The sequence below is a fragment of the Schistocerca americana genome, chromosome X (assembly GCF_021461395.2).
Source record: "Schistocerca americana isolate TAMUIC-IGC-003095 chromosome X, iqSchAmer2.1, whole genome shotgun sequence".
Lineage (NCBI taxonomy): Eukaryota > Metazoa > Arthropoda > Insecta > Orthoptera > Acrididae > Schistocerca > Schistocerca americana.
Genome location: NC_060130.1, coordinates 585,856,324 through 585,865,752, shown reverse-complemented (window position 1 = coordinate 585,865,752; position 9,429 = coordinate 585,856,324). Strand labels below are relative to the sequence as shown.

Genomic DNA, 9,429 nt, shown 5'->3' with positions numbered 1-9,429 from the left:
ACCTCAACAGACTGGTTTTAGACCGAGGAAAAGCTGCATATCACAGATCTTGAGTCTCACCCAGTACATTGAAGACGGTTTTGAATCACGTATATAACCGGTGTGACCTTTACCGACCTGTCAGCTGCGTACGACTCTGTGAATACGACGCTGTGAACCATAAATTACTCCTAGAAAATGTTATAACATTACTAATGACTCTAATTTAACCACATTAATAGCCAACTTCCTTAGCAACAGGAGATTTTTCGTGGAATTTCAAGGACGGCGCGGTAGATGGAGACTACAGAGGAATGGGCTACCCCAGGGCAGTGTTCTGGCCTCTATACTCTTTAATATGTATATGAATGGTCAACCACTCCCGCTGTACACCAGGACTTTTCTGTATGCGGATGGACGGACGGTGTGGCCGAGCGGTTCTGGGCGCTTCAGTCTGGAACAGCGCGACCGCTACGGTCGCAGGTTCGAATCCTGCCTCGGGCATGGATGTGTGTGACGTCCTTAGGTTAGTTAGGTTTAGGTAGCTCTAAGTTCTAGGGGAGTGATGACTTCAGATGTTACGTCCCATAGTGCTCAGAGCCATTTGAACCATTTTGAATGCGGATGATCTCGCATTGACCACCCAGGGAAAGGATTTCCATGAGATCGAAAATAAGCCTTCTGAAGCACTGGAGGAAATAGAACGGTTCTACGAAAATAATAACTTAAGGCCTAACCCTACGAAAACGCACCTAAAAAAACAGACAGGCCAACCAACAACTAAAATCCCATGGAATGGCATTCAACTTGAACATTCATTTTCCCCAAAGTATCTTGGGGTCACCTTAGATCGGACCGTAACGTTCAAAACGCATTGTCAAAACACCAAAATGAAAGTGTCCGCAAGGAATACGAAAACCAAAGTGATCTAACTGGGGTGCACAGACAGTCTCTATTCGGACTTCGGCTTTGGCGTTGTGCTACTCTGCGGGCGAATATGCAGCGCCTGTCTGGCATAACTTCTGCGATGTGAGGTACGTGGACACCACTCTGAATGAGACGTGCCGCATAATCATTGGGTGCCTGAGATCCACTAAAGTGGAGCAGCTGTATCATCTAGCAGGTATAGCTGTTGTGGACCGGCAAGACAGCCAATCCACTAGGAGGAAGCCGAAAGGCACGCGTTTAAGCTCACGCAGGCTGGCGTGAGGTCTGGAACAGGTAAAGTAATTGAGACTAGCAAATAAAGTACGTAGCTGCTGGAATACTTAACTTTAATCCATAATTGGTGAACATCGCTCTTGACGGTACATGTTTTACAGCATCAATAGTAACTGGTAATGGCGCCTTGCTAGGTCGTAGCAAATGACGTAGCTGAAGGCTATGCTAACTATCGTCTCGGCAAATGAGAGCGTAATTTGTCAGTGAATTGCTAGCAAAGTCGGCTGTACAACTGGGGCGAGTGCTAGGAAGTCTCTCTAGACCTGCCGTGTGGCGGCGCTCGGTCTGCAATCACTGATAGTGGCGACACGCGGGTCCGACGTATACTAACGGACCGCGGCCGATTTAAAGGCTACCACCTAGCAAGTGTGGTGTCTGGCGGTGACACCTCAATAGCTCTGCCCGACATCAGGCGTGATGCAGGGCGTAGAGCCTTGACATCTGACACTCACCCATTACTTGGCCATTCGCCAGCACCGTCTCGCTTGAAGTCCAGAAAAAGTTTTGCGAGGGTCTGTGTAAAAAAACATCAGCACAAACCAAAGGCTAGACATGTGGAGAAAGAGTAGAAACTGCTCCTCTAGGCTGGAGGCAAACTAAAGAAGAACTACCTCCCGATGATATTGAGAGCTGGTTTACCCGGAAGTACCTCAACAGATAACGAACTGGTGTTGGGCGGTGTAAAAGAACTCTTGAAATATGGGGATACACTAGAGGACCCTCAACTTGAGTGAGTGTGGAGAGGAGCAGACCTGCGCAACTTCTGTCTGTGCCCGTCATCATGCACCGAAGAAGAGTTGATGTTGGCCAGGTCTAATGCCTTGGACATTTCCCGTTTCTGGGCGAAGACAATTTAATTCAATGACTGTTAGTCTATACTTAAGTGTATTTATGAATGTTCATTTATGTACAATTACTTCTAACTGTTTAATAACTGTAATGCTTCGAACGCAGCTCACTTTTGGGCAAAAGCAAGTTAACTATAGAGTTCTTTGTCCATTTTCATGTATACATGTTAATATCCATTGTCTACTCACATGTTTTATAACTGTTAATTTCTGTTAATTCCCTTGTAATTGATTCCTTTGACACGAATATATATATGCGTACACAGAACACATTAGAGCACTAAAAAGTGACCACTGCCATTTTGTATTCGTAAAACTCTTTATGGATATGGACCAAAGATCAACACTGATCTAAAAATTTTGAAATGCAACAAATAGGCCCACGAGAAATCACAGTACACAGATCTCTGCAAGGGAACTGTTTTCTGTTCTCAAAGAGCTGTCAGACGACCCAAACCCATGAACACACACACACACACACACACACACGCACACGCACACACACACACACACACACACACACACACACACACACACACACCTTTTTTAAGTAGAAAAAAAAAATATTAACCACAACAGTCTAACGTCTTCAGCCGTAAATTTTCCATGTAAATAAATTTTCTGTGCAATGTTCTGTATGGTTTCAGATGAAAAACTGCAAAAGGAAAACAGCTATAATAAAGAAAACACAAAGCTGCAGAAGTCACAGCATTTGTTAACTTCGTATACAACAAAATATTTTTCTTGTTTCAAATGGTTCTGAGCACTATGGGACTTAACATTTGAGGTCATCAGTCCCCTAGAACTTAGAACTACTTAAACCTAACTAACCTAAGTACATCACACACATCCATGCCCGAGGCAGGATTCGAACCTGCGACCGTAGCGATCGCGTGGTTCCAGACTGAAGCGCCTAGAACCACTCGGTCACACCGGCGGGCTTTCTTGTTTCAAATTTGTGAAAATTTTGCTTAAGAACTGAGAGTCTATGTGTACAGATAGTAAACAGCAGCTTTTTTCTTTTATTTAATAGAAATAAAATTAAAGGAAAATCAAAATAAAACACGGACAATGCTGTAACTTCAGGAGACATATCTGTGTAGGAAAGAAGAAAAAATAGTGTTTGGACAAGTGTAGACCTATCGAAAAACAAATCTGTCTTGCAAGTTTTGGAATCATTTCCTTCACCACGGTACGTTGCTAGATTCGCGTTTTCACTGCGTTTCTGCCATTTGACGCGTGCAATGGAAGCTCTCTATTTGCTTTCAATAGAGAAACTGGGACGACGGGTCCAGACAGCACACGTGTCCCAAAAGTTCCGTCGACTTGCTTAGATTAGATACAGAAAGCGAGAAAATCCTATGTGAACATGGAACATATCAGGAAAACAGAACTGAGATCCGATATTATACGCGTAAATTGGTAAGCTTAGATTTAAAATTAAGTCATCAGACGCTCGTAAGTGAATTCATTCTTAAGAATGTGGACTAAAATAAAACATTGGCAAATTTTTTTATTTACAAATGAATCTGACAATATACTGGGAAAGATTCAACTCTTAAAAAAAGGAAAGACGTATGTCAGTGCCACTGTGTCCTCTTCAGTGAGTCATGTTTGTTTACAGATCTGAAATATTGTTCGAGAATGGTGTGTGAGACGGAAGCAAGAATATTTTTCTTAAAAATAAATTAGTGGTTGAAAAACAATTCTTTCACTCGTGGTTGGCATTGATAATCCTTTTGAGCCACAACGTCGCTTCTTTTTGAATTCTTTTGCTTATTTCAGTATCTCGTATGCAGTTACATCGAATTATTTAATGTTATTTAGACGATAAAAAGTGTCTACACAAATTTCAAATCGAATAACTGATAAAACATTCGAAATTTAGTAAGTTATATGAGTACTGTTTGGGAACGAATATATGTGCATAAAATTGTTTTTCCACTTGATTTGTCAGCTAACATTGGAAAAATATCTGGTAGAACACAGAATATTTTAAGCAACTTTCGACATTTCTCAGTAATAGTCTAATTGTGTGTCAGATCTCCAGTAAATTGCTGCCCAAGACTTTTTGAATGTTTGTCAAATGTTAGTTGTGTGAGTCTGCAATAATTTCCTCAATTTTTAATTGCTGGTATAACCACTTATCATGTTTTATAACCTGAGATCTGTTCTAATGCTTTTAGTCCTGACGTTTCTCCACGTCTGCCTTATACCTGATTTTCGGATTAAATGACGTATTACAGATTTTCTACATTTGTAGTGGATGTCTTATTCCCTTCTCTAGTTAAATGATGGTTTTGTGTGCTACAGGAATTCTGTGTTTTGAATATGTGCCCTATTCTACCGGCTGTGTTTATGTTGTTTATCTTCGTGTGTCACAGTTTTTACTGTTGGGGATTTCCTGTTGTTCAGGAAGTTATTTATTATTATGTTCCATTAGGATGTAGGTGAGAACTAAAATGATTTGTTATATTTTTAAGTCAAAGTATTTCTATTTTCGCCTTACAAACAATTCTTGGTCAAAATTAAGTCAGCAAATAAAATACACATACCCTCCTTTATACGCCTTAGATCATCGCGATAGTATTCTTTGCTGACCGCCTGACTAGGTGGGACGGACTCCATATAAATAAATCAACTGTGAGTGTTACACTTGACTTGTCAAGGTTGTTTTGGCCCAGGTGACGGAGTACTCTTCCATTGCGACGACTGCTGCTTAGCTGTACGGTCACAGCCATAAAACCAAGTAGCGTCGTCAGTGATGAACTTTGCAAGAATTTTGTTCTTAGCGGTGTGTTTCGTACGTACCTGTAATGTTATAGTGAGATTAAAACTACAGGAGGTAGACGAAAATATGGCAATACCAAAAATGCAACACATTACCATGCCCAAAGCGGTGTGGGAAACCCGTTGACATTCAAAACAAATTTTGTCGTTCCGGAATGGATAAATACAGGTCCTGTAAAGATTTCAAGAGGGTCATATACTATTCTGCCTGTCAAATAGTGGCAAGTTTAGGTAACGACAATTAGAGTGGATAGTGATCACACACTCTTTTCTCCAAAGTAGACCATAAAGGCTCAGTAATATTGATATCAGGTGACTGTGCCGGTCAGGGGAGAAGCGACAGTTCATTCTTGCTCTCACAAAACCGGTCCTCGACGATGCAAACAATGTCTTGGAACACAACACCACTACTGGGGAACGGACATTGTACCATGTGATGGACATGATCTGCTTAGATGGTCGCATAATCTTTGGCAGTAATGCGTCTTTACAGAGTAACGACGGGGCCCGTGGAATACCACGATATGGCTGCACGAATCATCACCGTACCCGCGTCACGTTTCAGTCTTGGAATGTAAGCTAGGTCAGGTGTTGGAATCAATGTGGAACAAGACTCATCCGACCAAATGACAAATCTTCCACTGCTCCACAGTCCTGGTTTTATGGCTTCGGTAACATGTTTTCCCGTCAATGGCATTTGCATCACTGACGTGTGGTTTTGGAATTGCTGCCCGCCCTCCAGTTCCCAAATTCTGAAGCTCCCTAGGTGTTGTTTCGGCGCTGACAAGGTTCGCGAGGGCGGCATTCAGACCTGTAGTGACTTTTGCAAATGTTTTCGTCTTATTTTTCATCAAAATCCTCTTCAGCATCCGTCCATCATAATCACTTACACTTGCGCTCGCGTTGTGACTTAGCGGATGCTGTTTTTCAACTTTCTCTGTATGCGGTATAAATCTTCGATACGAGGTTTCTAGAAGCATCAAACGCTTCTGCTACCTCGGTTACGGAAGCAACAGCATTTGTGCACGTTCGAATTCACTTAGCTCCGACATCATCCACGCCGAACTACACACAACACTACTGACACTTGCAGCGTATTGAGGACATTGCACAGGTGCAGTCTGAAGGCTTGGCTAGCATCTGCAATTATGCTCAAGTATGCATTTTTCGCGATGTTTCCATATTTTGTCCAACTTTTTGTTTTCTGAACATACGTACTTGCAGTTGATGATCGTTTTATGTACACACACTAAAACACTTAGGTGGAGGGGGGGGAGGGGGCAGTGTTACATTACTACTAAACCATTGTAAAGTTCACTACTCCCCATTCTATTTAAAGAAAGACATAATTTGTAAAAGCACTCCGTCTTCAGGCCACGAGTTGCCTACCAGGACCATCCGACCGCCGTGTCATCCTCATGGAGGATGCGGATAGGAGGGGCGTGGGGTCAGCACACCGCTCTCCTAGTCGTTATGATGGTATTCTTGACCGAAGCCACTACTATTCGGTCGAGTAGCTCCTCAATTGGCATCACGAGGCTGAGTGCGTCGCGCGGGGTTAGCCGAGCGGTGTAAGGCGTTGCAGTCATGAACTGTGCGGCTGGTCTCGGCGGAGGTTCGAGTCCTCCCTCGAGCATGTTTGTGTGTGTTTGTCCTTAGGATAATTTAGGTTAAATAGTGTGTAAGCTTAGGGACTGATGACCTTAGCAGTTAAGTCCCATAAGATTCCACATACATTTGAACATTTTTTGAGGCTGAGTGCACTTCGAAAAATGGCAACAGCGCATGGTGGCCTGGATGGTCATCCATCTAAGTTCCGACCACGCCCGACAGCGCTTAACTTCGGTGATCTCACGGGAACCGTTGTATGCACTGCGGCAAGGCCGTTGCCTTACATAACTTGTAGGTTATGCGTTTTTAATTACCCTTATTATATCTCCAATGGTATACATACTAAATTAAATACAATGCGCCTTGTTTTATACCCTATTGCAATCGAAAATTTTACAATGGTTTAGTAATCTACGGTTAAATACTTTTCATCACCCTCTGTGGACGAGCGGTTCTAGGCGCTTCAGTCCGGAACCGCGCTGCTGCTGCGGTCACAGGTTTGAATCCTGCCTCGGGCATGGATGTGTGTGCTGTGCTTAGGTTAGTTACGTTTAAGTAGTTCTAAGTCTGTGGTACTGATGACCTCAGATGTTAAGTCCCATAGTACTTAGAGCTATTTGAACCATTTTTGAACTTTTCATCATCTTTCTGCGAGTTAAGCTATTTAAGATAATAATTTACCTTTTTTAAAAAGTTTTGTTGAAATATAATAGGTTTCTCTATCTTAATGTTGCGCCAATCCTGCAATACGGGTCACTGACGAGTTGTCGGGAGTGACCAAGACAAATTCGCAATTATGCAGCTAGTTGCTTACTTTCGGTGCTAGGTGTAATGCCGTTTTCGGCCAAGTTGTGTAGTTCGGGTACTGAGCAGGTAAAAGTTGTGAAGTTCGTGTGAGACAGTATATCGTTGTTGGTTAACGGAAGGGTGCGTAGTAGCTTGTGGTGCGCGGCGCCGGCAGGACCAACGTGAACAGGGCAGGCGGCAGCGGCGGCGACGCACACAATGGCAGCGCAGGCGGCGCGCCGATTGCGTATGCGTGCTGCAGGCGCTCGGCCACAATCCCTCATAAAGGCGGCGCTGGCACGCGCATGCTTATTACGGGAACGCGCCGGCGTGGCGCGGCCGCGCGTGTCGTCGCTCGTTAATCAGCGCACCGGCACACACTCTCCATCACTCGGTTTTTTAGCTCACACTTTGTTTCGCACTGAGGCTTCTCGCGAGAGCTGAAAAGCCGGAAGTCGTATGCGCATCTCGTACTGCCGCTGCCCGCCGACAGATGACTTTATTCCGCGCGTCGCACTAGGGATGGACTCCAGGCTCATGCCGGATACAGACATATAACCGCTTCTGAAGTGTAGATTTGAAAATTACGACTGCTCTAACTTCTTTTACGGAGTTGAACAATTTCAGTTATAATTTGTAACACCACCAGCAAACTTGGCTGATAATGCGCCTAGTACCAGACTTGTCCGCAATGTCTTACGAATAGAGGGCATGTGACACGTGACACAGTTGAGGGTGAGCCGCTCGTCGGATGGGGACGTTAAGCATGGCGACCCCCTTGGTGCTGCACGAGCAATAAGCTATGTGCTAGCACCGGGATTCACCTTCTTCCTTCTCTCATAATCATCATCAAAACATACATTCACACACACACACACACACACACACACACACACACACACACACAAAATTCATACATGCAGTATTACAGATGTTGTAATGGAGCACGTTACATGATAGCCTAATACAAACGGTGTTTCAGAATGTACAAAATATGAGATGAGGAACCTTCACTTACGTACTTGAATTAGTCAGAATGGAGATAAAGAGTACGTAAATTAAAATGTTCTAATCGGATATTAAAATCGAATCTAAGAGGGCGTGCTGAAAAGTAATGCATCGGGATTTTTTACGTGGAAACTCTATGGCCTATGGGGTATCGTCTCAGTTGTGCGACTGGATTCGTGATTTCCTGTCAGGAAGGTCGCAGTTCGTCGTAATAGACGGCAAATCATCGAGTAAAACTGAAGTGATATCAGGTGTTCCCCAGGGAAGCGTCCTGGGACCTCTGCTGTTCCTCTTCTATATAAATGACCTGGGTGACAATCTGAACAGTTCTCTTAGGTTGTTCGCAGATGATGCTGTAATTTACCGTCTAGTAAGGTCATCCGAAGATCAGTATCAGTTGCAAAGCGATTTAGAAAAGATTGCTGTATGGTGTGGCAGGTGGCAGTTGACGCTAAATAACGAAAAGTGTGAGGTGATCCACATGAGTTCCAAAAGAAATCCGTTGGAATTCGATTACTCGATAAATAATACAATTCTCAAGGCTGTCAATTCAACTAAGTACATAGGTGCTAAAATTACGAACAACTTCAGTTGGAAAGACCACATAGATAATATTGTGGGGAAGGCGATCCAAAGGTTGCGTTTCATTGGCAGGACAATTAGAAGATGCAACGAGTCCACTAAAGAGACAACTTACACTATACTCGTTCGTCCTCTGTTGGAATATTGCTGCGCGGTGTGGGATCCTCATCAGGTGGGATTGACGGAGGACACCGAAAGGGTGCAAAAAAGGGCAGCTCGTTTTGTATTATCACGTAATAGGGGGGAGAGAGTGTGGCGGATATGATACGCGAGTTGGGATGGAAGTCATTAAAGCAAAGACGTTTTTCGTCGCGGCGAGATCTATTTACGAAATTTCAGTCACCAACTTTCTCTTCCGAATGCGAAAATATTTTGTTGAGTCCAACCTACGTAGGTAGGAATGATCAACTAAATAAAATAAGAGAAATCAGAGCTCGAACAGAAAGGTTTAGGTGTTCGTTTTTCCCGCGCGCTGTTCGGGAATAGAATGGTAGAGAGATAGTATGATTGTGGTTCGATGCCAAGCACTTAAATGTGAATTGCAGAGTAATCATGTAGATGTAGATAGCGTTTTAAATAAAATAAAAGTGTTATTAACATTCTA

The 9,429-nt window shown here is 43.4% G+C and overlaps 1 pseudogene; it reads right to left on the bottom strand.

Moving 5' to 3' along the window:
• Positions 1 to 6,611: 6,611 nt before the first annotated feature.
• On the bottom strand, positions 6,612 to 6,729 carry LOC124557008 (annotated as a pseudogene).
• Positions 6,730 to 9,429: the final 2,700 nt, after the last annotated feature.